The 12,097-nt window shown below is 51.0% G+C and overlaps 1 long non-coding RNA gene across 1 annotated transcript; it reads left to right on the top strand.

Moving 5' to 3' along the window:
* On the top strand, positions 1–10,765 carry LOC110127900 (uncharacterized). The gene is made up of 3 exons (XR_011489469.1): positions 1–132; positions 9,910–10,056; positions 10,576–10,765. It is a non-coding gene; the product is annotated as an uncharacterized lncRNA (long non-coding RNA).
* The last annotated feature ends 1,332 nt before the right edge of the window (positions 10,766–12,097 follow it).

The raw sequence follows: 12,097 nt of genomic DNA, 5'->3' as shown, positions 1-12,097 counted from the left end.
AGTCAACAGTCGCTCGGTTTGAGCTCAAATAAATGCGGGGATGCCTCGGCTCAGAGCAGTCGGCCGCCTCCCTCCGCGCGCTGGACGCTCTGCCGCCGCCGCCCGTCCGCCCGCCCGCCCGCCGCACCGCAGGTAGGGAGTGCGCCCCCCACTCCAGTCCGCGCGCCTCCCCGCCCCCAGCCAGCCCCTAGCCCTACCCGGGGCTCCGAGGCCTGAGGGGCGGGGAAGGAGGGAGAAGCCAAGTCGGAGAGAATCCGGGGTTGGGGAGGTGGCCTTTTTGCGGGCAATTCTGAGGATGCTAGCTGTTGGGGAACCCAGAGTGAACCTGGGTCCTGCGCACAGCTGAAAAGTTTGGCGGGGTCCCGAAGCGCCGGGAAGACACCGCAGGCTCCCGCAGCCTCTCTGGAGCGGGGATTCGATCCGAGGGCCTCCTGTCGCCCTGGGACAGTGGGGAGGCGGGGGTGGGAGCCGGCCTGGGCCTCAGAAGCTGGGGTGGGGGAGGCGGAAGATGGCGCGCTGGTCCTGGGAGGCTGCAGAGGGAGGCCCGAGCGTGGGTTCCAGGGACGTGGAGGCCCAGCGACGGTGGGGCCCCGCCGTCCGGGAGCCGAGGAGGGACAGCGCCTTTCCCAGCGTCAGGGGAAGCCCAGGTTCTCTCCGCGAGCGCGCAGGACCGCAGGAAAGTCCGGGAGCCTCGGGGCCACTAATCGGTTCCAGGAGGGAAATGCTGAACCCGGCCGCGGGGCGGTTCCTCGACCGCTCCCCCCCGCGCTGGTCCAGAACACCGAGTTTGGAGGGATCGGACAGACGGTGTCGCCCCACGTCCCTTCCCCGGGCCTCTGATGGCGCCAAGTCACCGCGCCCAGCATCTGTCCCCCGCCTACGGGAAAGCACCCTCTCGGAAAACTAGTGGCTCCGAGGCTGCCAGTTGACACCGCAGGACCCTCGGCTGTGGAGAGCAGGGTAGAAAAGGTGTTTTTTCCCCTGGGGTCTACCAGGTGTCCCTCCCCACTCCCAAATCTGCATTCTGCCTGAGGATTTGCTTTCTAGGGCTGGGTGTCTGACTCGTTGGAGGCTCACGCCGGTTCAATCAGTTTGGTATTTCTCCAGGACGTAGGTAGCGCTAGGTCTCGGACCACCGAAATTACCCGCCACCGTGACTGGAAAGTTTCTTCCCTTCCCGCCACTGTCACCCACATCTCAAACCCAAAAGGCCAGATATCGGTCCTGATAATTGGCAGGGTCAGTTCTGTGGACAACTCCCTGTGTGGAGAGCCTGGGCACCCGTCTCCTTCCCCCGTCCCCGTGGGGCGGCGTGCGCCTTTGTCCACCGCGCCCAAGGCCGGCTGGGGTGCGCACCTGCCCTGCCGCGCTCCCAGCCCGGCTTCGGTTCGCTTAGCTGGTTATCTTCCCTGAACGAAACTGCTCGCCTGCGGGACACACGCGAGGCTAATCGTTTTTAAATAATTAATGCCTCCCCGTTCCGCTGGTAATGCTCGGCCTCGAATCCGTCAATTACTTGTCATTAGATGGTGTCGCCCCAAGTCCTTTCCCCGGGTCTCTGATGGCGCCGGGTCACCGCGCCGGCCCACTCCACGGCCGAATAAAAAAGGTCCCTGGCCTCAGAGCCGGTGCGGAGTAGCCGCGGCCCTTAATGCAGTGTTTTGAAAGAAAGACCCTCGCTGAAGAGATGTAATCTTCCAAATGGCCAATTTAAACGCCTGATGTTTATCGCCTGCCTTCTCCCGGCTTTATACAGAGAAGCCGGTCGTCAGTGCTTTGGGGGCCTTTTAATGTGGGGAGGCGTGCGGCAGGGAGAGGCTAGAGAGAAAGCTCAATGGGGGTGGGGGGAGTAGGCAGAGGGTGTGTTTGCTCAACAAGGCACCTGGAGGTACCTCGGGGTAACTGGTTTTCTCTGGGGCAGCACACCCTTCTGAGATCGGGGCTCTGCAGATCCTCTCCACTTGGGGCCTGGATCTTCTGAACTGTGTTGCCCAGAACTCTTGAGAGAACGTAGCAGGGCCTCTGGGGGTGGGAATGTCCCCCTTGTGCTAGGAGGGAGGAGGGAATATCTAAGCCTGCAACCCCCCCCCCCCCCCGCCCCCGCCATGGCCCTAACCTAACTGTGGCCAGTGTCCACACTTACAGGCACTGAATCCCACCAAACAGAAGAGATTCCCTCATACAAACCCCTCTGAGAGTCATCAACACCACAGAAAGGCAAGATTTCAGACTCTAAAAGTCTCTGCCCAGCCAGGGACCCAGTGGACACCAGCCTCGGCTATAGCACCATGGCAACCCAGGCTGCCCAATGGTTGGTGGAGCGAAATTACACAAACAAAAACACAAGGAAAAACTCTCCAAAAGTTTGCTGCCCCATTTAATTACTTATCAGTTGCTTCCTTTCCCCATCAAATGGTCTTTTTGCAGTAAACAGATATCTGAGGGTGTCAGAGTCTTGCATGCCCCTTTTGGAGTGAAAACCATACAGTGTGACCACAGCATGCCCCCCCCCCCATCCCCCAGGCCCACCACCCCTTGACTGGAAAGCCAGCTGGCTCTCCACTTTACAGAGGTCAGCCCACAGGTTTCTTACGGCCACTACTCACAGGACTTGGTTTCGTCTGAGGAGGAGAAAAGAGAATATGGGCTGGAGGGAAAGATCCTGAGGAGGGTAGGAGAAACTATTTTAACATGGATGGGGAAAAAGGCCAATTGGCACAGGCCTGTGTGTCCGGCCACCAAACCCACCCATCTCCGTGGGTCCTTGGCTGCTCCTGAGACCACATCTTTTCTCTGGGCAGGCACAAGAATTGGGATTTTTTTTTTTTTTTTTTTTTTTTAGAAATTCCTTTTCGATGAGATGCTGCACCTCCGGAGACAAGCAAACAAAAACTGCCAGGAGCGGAGAGTGCCCCCAGGTGCTCAGTGGGGTCCCCAGCTCAGTGGGGTCCCCAGCTCAGTGGGGTCCCCAGCTCCTGGCAGGCTGCTCCTCCCTTACACAAAACTCCCGGGGAGCGTGCTGCCCCCAGCACTCCAGGGGCTGCCTTGGAAGCCTAAATCCTGGGGCATCTTCCGCATTCTGTTCACAGCCTTCCTGCTCCCTCTCTCATCCTTTCTCTCCTTTCTTCTTTAAAACAATCGTGTGTGTCCCCCCTCGCCCCCTCCCGCCATTGTATTTGTTGATAACCTAACACGCTCACACCAAAAGCCACACACAGAAAACCAACAACGTGGGATGGGAGGGGAGACCAATTATGAGTGAGGCTAACAAGCAGGGAACACCCAAGTTGAGGCCGGCTGTCTCCTGGGAGACTGATGGAGGCTTATTTTACAAGCTGTCATTCGCCCCGGTCCCTATTGCCAGACTGGAGGTGATTCCTATTCTTCCCTCCCCCAGCCCCTGCACCCTTGGGGTTTGTTCCAGAGTCTTTGTTCATCCTCTGCGGAAGGTGCTGAGGACACAGGATGGTGTCACGAGCACATCTGCACAGCAGTGTCCTCGGTTTTTTACCTTAGTGACTATTCCTCAGAGTTCCTTGCTCACTGCCAACAAAACACTGGTCAGATGTCCCTGTTACACATGTCCCCCCATCCCCACCAGGTTCCCACGAGAAGGCATCGACTCACTCTTCACACACACCTCTTTCTCAAAAAAAGGTGGGCAATTTCACTGGCAGATAACACAACCGATAGTCCTGCTGCTGGAAAAAAAGCGACACAAATTAAGCTGCATTCATTTATGTAAAATTAGAGGTTCTCACATCTCATTAGGGCAAGTGCCTGGTGTTGAAACAGTCTTTAAGCTACTGGGAGGCACTGATATTCCCTGTGATGCCAGGATGCCTTGCCAGCAAGGTCATATTGACTGAACTTAAATATGTCAAATGAACTGAGAGGGAAAACTTGTGCATCATATAGATAGGTGCTTGAGGGGGAAATACTGGGGTATGATGTAGATGAAAACTTTGGAATCAGAACTGTTTGCTGGTTTTTAGTTCTACTTGCTTAAGTGGTTCCACTTCTGCTCACTTAAATGGTTGAGGACTAGATTTTCTTCCTAGGTAAAACAGCTTTCCCATGGTTTCACTTCTTGGGGAAAAAAGGTAAAATACAGGTTTCAAGCACAAGCAGGAACTTTTTGGACCAAGGTTGCTCATGACCCCAGCAAATCAAAATAGAGGGGCATGTGGGTGAATTTCAACTTATTTCATTAGAAATACAGCCTCAATTCATCATCCCATTTCTTTTCACAAAGAAGATGTAGTTATATAATGGATTTTCTTGAAATGTTGGCTCACACAAAGAATAGCATGCAACTCTTAATCTGAAGACTTGAGTGTTCAGAGTGCCTTCCTGGAAAATAGAAAACAGCCTTGGGAAGTGTTTGACAGAGAGGACTTGGGAGGAGCTAAGGTGTGAAGTGGGAACTAGGGGCTGGGGAGGACAGATGACGAAGGAATGGCATTTTCTGCGGAGGACCAGGGTGAATTGTCGGCCAGGACAGGACCTGGGTCACAGGCAGCTGTGTGTGGAAGCCAGAGGCTTCTTTAGCAGAGAAATCAAAATGCCAACCTGTGCACTCTGGCTTGAAAAGTGACCACCCTCCATTTGAGCTTTCTGCTCACCTTACCTTCTAAAGCCCAGTCTAAGAAATTTAAAATAAAGGACACCAATTCCACCGTGTATCTTCTATTCAGTCTGCAATTCTGAGCTACATGAAACTGAGCTGTTTACACACAGAAAGAAGTTGCAAGTTCATAGCAGAGAAAATTTACCCTCTACCCAAAAAAGATGAGTGCATTTTGGGGCAAAACTTTCTACCATCTTAGTGTTTCTCTCTTTCCTGCCCCAGCCCCTCCCCCTCTTTTCTTGATCACGACTGTACTCCATCTACCGTCTCTGAGTGGGGTCCCCTTCTGTACCATGCACCAAGCTAGGCGTCTTCAATGAGCATGACCTCATTTAAGACCCCCTATCCCCAGTAGCTGTCAGAATTTATTGGTGATGGGCCCAGGCAGAGAGAAATTAAAGAAAGGGCTCCAATTTCAGAGCTCAGCATTGAATCCAAGTCTTTTACCTCTGTATTTTTTCAACTTTCCCTGGTTTCATGTGATCTGGGCGCAAAACTCTCTGATTCTAATGCAGTAGGAGGTCTGCTTTCACTAGGACCCCCAGGTTTTCAAAGTTGCTGATGGTAAGCAAGGAGGGGGTTGGGGGAGGAGCCCCCAGTGTTAGAAGAAGGCTGGAAAGACACAAGAAGATCTCAAGGAGAACAGGCTTGGACACTTCTTAAAAGGATGGCAGAGACCCTCCCAGCGCTGTCCTAGAAAGGGTCTCCTTTTCTTTCTTGGAGTTAGAATTCCCATGTGCCATGGACCCAAAGCTGACCAGAGGATCAGTCAGACTGGACCATGACTCCTCCCCATTCAAGCTTTGGGGGCCCACAGGCTAAGGCTGGAAGGGAGAAGAAGCACAGAGAATTGGCAGCTAGATGACTCTTGCAGTGGGAATAGGAGAGAAAATGCCAGAGAAGAGGAAAATGTCAGGGGCAGAAACAATAGCTTACGTATAGACTTAAAATCATCCACAGACAAGGTGCCACCTGTCAGTTCTACTCCTGACTAGGGATCTTGATCGGGGGCCTCTGACCTCACTCTGACCCGCACCTGGTGGCCCAACAGCCCAGGTGACAGCACAACTGGAATGTACACCTGACCACAGCTGGGCCCCTGCACACTCTAACCCCAGTGCAGCTGTGCGGGCAGCGAGGCCCTGCCCCCACTGCTGCCTCCCCCACGTGCATACAAATGCAGATCCGGTCAACACCTGCCGCTAGGTCTGGCCCAGAATGGGATGCTGGAGGGGAGGTGGGTGGTGGGGGGACTGGGCTGCCTCCATCCCAGAAGGAGACTGGGACCCCGCCTCAGTAAGCCTGCATTCTGGGGGCAGAGTGCCACCCCAGTGGAGCTGCACACACGCAAACTGGTGTGCAAGCCAAGGATGGCTGCTGCCTGCTTGTGCCAGGCCCTCCTGGCCTGGAGGTCTCCTTTTCTTTTCTACTTACTGGAAGATAAGTTCTCAGATTGTTTTAAGTGGGATGGGACTTCCTGCAGACAGGGGCCCTCCCCTTTGGGGATTCCAGGGGAGGTTCTGAACAACTGAGTCCTAAGACCCGCTTTGCACCCAATGATGTCTTGGGTGTGGGGATGACCAGCCCTCGGAAATAATTAGAGTTCTGGATTAAACCAGTCTCCCCACTCCAAACTGACAATGGAGGCATTAGACTGAGATGGGGAGAAGGGCAGAGTCACCACGGTCAGACCAGGCGCAGGCCAGACCAGGCGCCTAGCCTTCTAGAGAGGAGGAAGAGAATGGAAACTTGGAATCTGTGGGGGTAAGCTAGGGGCAGGGGTCTGATCTGCACTTTATCCTCCTCCACTTTAATCACCACTCCCCTCCAACCAGCCAAGTTTGCCAATTAAAGGCCAATCTCTCTTGATTTCTTTGCTTTAGAAGGACATTTCGATTCACCCAGGCAGACAATTAAATCCCCTTCTCGCCTCGCCCTTCCCAGAGCTCAGAACAAGATGCCTCCATATCTCTTGCCAGCATCTAGCTGTGGGAAGGAGTTGATCTCAGGTGCTAACCTGCAGTTATCAGGATGCCAGACTCATTTAGGGGGCTCAGCTCAGGAACCTGAGACGATCCCTTCATTGATCCTGGAAATCGCTGTTTAGATTTTGCCCTTGCTCAGTAAACAACTAAAAGTAACTGCAGGATTTCTCCCTTGCGTTTAACGGAATCTCTCTCTCTCTCTCTCTCTCTCTCTCTCTCTCTCACACACACACACACACACACACACACACTCCCCACCCCCAACCCCTGGGTTAGGCTCCTGCTCTTATTAATCATGAAGGGACAGTGGGACCAGTCTTTAACTGTGCATGCTCAGTCGCTCAATCATGTCTGACTCTTTGCGACTCCATGGACTGGAGCTACATGGACTGTAGCTCACCAGGCCCCTCTGTCCCTAGGATTCTCCAGGCAAGAATACTGGAGTGGGTTGCCATTTCCTTCTCTAGGGATCTTCCTGACCCAGGGATTGAACCTGCATCTCCTGAGTCTCCTGTGTCTCCTGCATTGGCAAGCGTTTTCTTTACCACTGAGCCACCTGGACCACCCTCAGCTATCCTCCCTAAAGCGGTTAGGTCTCTCAGGGGGTGCTACTCCTTCCTCTGAGAACTAACGTCTCCCCCAAAGGACACAGCCTCCCATGTTCCTACTTCTGTAGCGGAAGCTCCCTGCTGACACTTGGGCTCCCTCTCCTGCCAGTCTCCCCCCACCCCCGGCTAAGACCTACTGCTCAGGACCTCCCGAGGCCTTCCTCCTTTCCCCCTCCCACCCCAGGACAGCTGAGCCTCCTCCGTCTTTGGCTGCTCACACACAGCTGAATATTTGGAAGTGAGGGCGATTGCTGTCTACTATGCCTGACAGCTGCTTCTAGATCGCCTGCCTGCACACAGAGCTCTTTGGGGGTAAAAGCAAATGAAATTGGCAAACTTACTCTGATGATCAATGCTTTTAGGTTCTTAGAAAGATCCCCGTTTCCTCCTCCATTAGGACTAGAGAAAGAAAAAGAGGTTCCTATTGCCTGTAGTTTGCCATCCTCCGAGCAGACCGTGTGTTTTAGCTGTGTCCCTGTCATGAGCTCTTTTCCAGGAGGAGGTTTGCATGGCTGTCATCTGTGGACATCGAACTCCACCATCTATTTGTGTAAGATAAACAGAAAGACATAATTGCCAGCCACCCACAATACGGAGGATTAGGATGAATCCTAAACAATGATCATTTAAAATTCAATAATTGTTGAAAAAAATTAAAAGTCAAACGATAAAGGTCAGTTTTCCTGAAAGCTTTCGGTGCAGTAAGCCTTCTATGATGATAGTGTTTTTTAAAAATTAAGGAACTTTCTTTTTCAAAGTCGGTACTATCTCAAAAGAAATTCCTTTCTAGTTTGCTTAAACCCCTTTCGTACGATGAAAGGAGTATTTTGCCGAGGAGATCGGCACAATACTGTTTGCCAAAATCAGCCAGCCTCAAGCAAAGAAATTTCTGAACATCTCACCACTATAACCAGTGAATCTATTCTTTCCAAGATACCAAAACTCTAATATCTTATAATTGTTTAAAGTCACTAATATAGTCCATAAGCTCTTCAGTTTAAAAAAAAAAATCTTACAAAATAAGACATTCAAATCTGTAAATTTTTAGGATTTAAAATAGAAATAGTGATTCAGAGTAATGACCATTAAGCAAATTACATATATATTATATATTATATATGTTCCTTAAATGAGGAATTGTTCCTGAGAGTGCTATTTTGTTATATAAATACCCCTGGACAGACCAATTAAGTATGTCATTTCTTTGCTACTTACCTCTTGTGCCACAGTTTCATGAAGGAATATAAAATGCATTGGAGTTGTGATAAATTTACTATGTGCCAAACTAGCTGTATATTTAATGATGCTCAACTATCTTTTATAAGATGCATGGTGGACGTTGTGTCGGAGGATTACTATCCACCTGTGTTAGCCTTTGGTGTAGCTGTTTGCACGCAGCTCTGAGCGTCTGGCCCCAAGGTTACTAACAGTGGCATTTTGTTAAATATCAGCTTTGATACAACTAAAGCTAATTAACTGATTTCATGACATATTTTTCTCTAAATTTTATGTTTGATAAAATAGCTCAAAGCTGCTAAGTAAACTTCTTGCAAAGACTAACTCTTTGTATTTCTCAATGTTCATCTTTCTAGCGACAAAATTTACACTGAAAGTATTTCTGGGGGAAGTGAATATATTGATCATTTTTTGATTGCTTAAAACTACTAATAAAATATTTTTAAATGTTTCTGGGTAAAATTAGAGTAGATTCTATGCAGAATAAGAACCTGTTTGCTTTTCCTCCTTCCTTTGGGCCATGTTTGTGTTGCTCGCGCTACACCTGCAGAGCCCTTCAGCTATACCTCACGCTTCTGGTGCCTAGAGGAAGCCGAGATATTTCGGAAAATAATTCAGGAAAAACCCGCAGATATAATTGGGACCGGGTGTCACCTCCCCTGGCATTCTGAAACAAGCGACATTGTGTTTGGTGCAGGGGGGCGAAAAAACACGACCTAACAGTGTTTACCTGTGTATTCAGCCATGAAATTGAATATTATCGAAGTTGAAAAAATGCAAATCAAATTAAAACCAGGGAAAATTGTCTTTGGAATTACAGCGGCCCAGGGCCCCCAAGTGTTTGCTTAAATTGAAGCGTTTAGAAAATGAAAAACCTCTGAATTGACCCCTCTGCTCCCCCAACTCCAAGAAGGAAATGTATTCCTTAATTCGACTTTTAATTCAACTACAAAGATACGGAGGCTCAGACACCCATTATTCGCCCGAGGCAGCAGCCACGCTGAAATAGAACTTTTTCTTTAAAATGCAGTGTCTTGCTTTACCTAAGCGTTACTAACGTCGGACCGCTTCAGAAACCCAGCAGCCCCGCGGTCCTCATTCCTCTGGGAACCGCAGCCTCTGAACCGGCCTCCCGCTCCTCGTAAGCAGCCTGGACCCTCTGCCAAGGCCAGGCAGCCGCCCCCTTCCCGGGTCCTCGCATCCTGGGGCGCGCATCGGAGCTGGGCCTCCCCGCGCGGCCAAGCGCCCGCGGCGGAGATGCGCGCAGTACCGCGAGGTGCGGGGCAGGGGGTCCGCCTAGCCCCGCTCGGTGCTCACATAGCCAGCACAGGACTTCGCAGCGTCTTGGTCTGGGAGCCCGAAAAAGGGAAGTGCCAGATAGATATTATTTCTTGAAAAGAAAAAAAAAAAAAGCAACAGGCAGACGGGTGGTCCTTCTTGCCTTTTCCAGGTCCTACGTCGCAGGGGATCGACCCCAGGCGCCCCACTCACTGGAAGGGTCAACCTCACCCGCAGGCGCTCCGGCGCCCCCGGGGAGGGGCCGCCCCCACCACACTTTGCTCCGGGAGAAGCGGGAAGCAGGGCGGGAGCCCCGCAGGTGCGCAGGGCGCCGCGATGGGCGGGAGACCTCAGGGCGCGCGGCGCGGCGCGCAGGTGGAGCGGCCCAGAGCTCTGAGTTCCCCGGGGGTGGTCAAGGGTGCGAGCTGGTCCCCGGCGGCCACGCCCACCGGCCCGAACTGGTATCGTGGGGGTCGCAGGGAACGTGTATGGCGAGGATGTGCTGGCGCGGCCCGGGAACAGCTTTCCTTTCGGTTGGTGACCTCAGAGGACGCGCTGCCTCTGGTTCGACCCCATCCATCGGACCCCAGCCCGGGAGCCCGGGGCCAGGCCCGCCGAGGCCCGGGCGGGTTTTCTCTCCCTTGGGGAGGGAGGGCGGTTGGTGGCCCCGGCGTCGTTTGGTCCCCCCTCCTGGCCTCTTCCTGACACCCTGCAGGTTGAAGGGCAGCCCCGGTTCCAGAAACACAGTGACTGCCGTACAGATCACCCCTCAGGGGCGGGTTGGGGAGCCGCGGACGCCGGTTTATATGTGAAATCTTCCCCTGTATTTCCTTTCTAGGGACCCCTGGATCCAGACCAGCTCAACTACAGCTACGAAAACAGACCCGTGTCCCCCAGAATTTTTAACCCGTCCTTAAGCTGTGGTCGTGCCTGGGCAACTCAGGACCCTATATCCAAGGAGAGTGGTGGGGGACCATTTTCAAAACCAAGCGGAGGAAACGGCGGCCAATTAAAATGACATATTTTTATTTGCCTCGCACGTTGTCAGTGATTTGCCCCCGGGGATCCACAATTTTCCCAAGCCTGTTAACGGGTGACGATGAATGAGTGCCTCGTGTAATTTAATTTTCCTGTCACACTAAATAGAGCTACATTGTAAACCTTAGATCTACTCTTACTGATAGGATCGCCTTGTTTTGCCATTTGCACCATAAAGACCCCCAAAAGGGACACTGTATTGTGACCTCTACTCTTGAATTATTCAAGAACTTAATGACATTTTCCATTTTAAAAAGGGGAACTAATTGCCATTGATGTAAAGCATGTGACCTTCTCTGGGTGCCCAGTATGAGAATGTAGCCATCTGTATTCGGACCCCAGAGCTGGGAAACTGCAGGATGCTGGCAAAATAGGAGAAAGATGTGAACAGAAATGAGCTTCAGATGGACACTGGATTCAAACATATTGTTCAGTTTCACCCCAAACCATGACTTAGACTTCTGCAAAATCCTCTAATCCAACCTAAAATTTGTATCAAAAAAACCTATCAACTCAGGCCTGTTTTTTGGGCATGACATGACTTTTTAGCTATGACAGGAACAGTAAAAATTGATCCACTAGTCCTTCATTAATGTTAAATTACTTTGTGTAATATCAAGCAAAATATATAATCATCTACTCCCCTCCTCCCGTTCTTTCTTTTCGCAATGAAACAACTGTAAAGAAATTGAACCCTGATATTTGCTATTTGAAAATCAGTCTTGAGTTTCTAGGAAAGCCAGTGCTGAAATTCTTCAGTATCAGAATTCTCACTTTTCAAATTACTTGAAAATGGAGGCTTATCTTTCCTCAAAGTAAAAAGAGTTCTGGTGTATTCTCTACTTGTCTTTCACTCTTTCCCCAGCCCCCAGAGGAAAGAAAAGTAAGAGAAAATGAGAGAAAACTTCTACCAATGTTGTCTGGCTTCAAAAATTCACAGATGAGTGGATGAAGATGATCTGATGGTTTCCCTGATTCATCTAAGTCCACTGCCAGGATTAACTGTGATAAAGTCTGAGTGGGTTGGGAGGTAAAATACTTTCCCGTGTTGGGCTGCAGATATTTCTTTTGAACTTTTTAAAGTGATGCCTGAGACAAGGAACTGTCATTTCTGCATCGAGTGGGCAGTTCTTTTTAAAACGACACCGAATGGACAGAATTCTGGCTTCACAGAGATGAAATAGCCTCTGCATGAGGCTGCAAATCCACATCTTTCTCTTGTAGCATCATTGGAAAAGAATATGAGGTGCGTTTGAACATTTAACTTGGTTCTAATGAAGCCCACATTACGTCAACAAGCTGGACGGGATCACTGCTGGGGC

Source organism: Odocoileus virginianus, chromosome 9, assembly GCF_023699985.2.
Source record: "Odocoileus virginianus isolate 20LAN1187 ecotype Illinois chromosome 9, Ovbor_1.2, whole genome shotgun sequence".
NCBI classification, from domain to species: Eukaryota; Metazoa; Chordata; class Mammalia; order Artiodactyla; family Cervidae; genus Odocoileus; species Odocoileus virginianus.
Note: the sequence above shows the minus strand (reverse complement) of the source record. Positions and strands in the feature narration are given on the sequence as shown.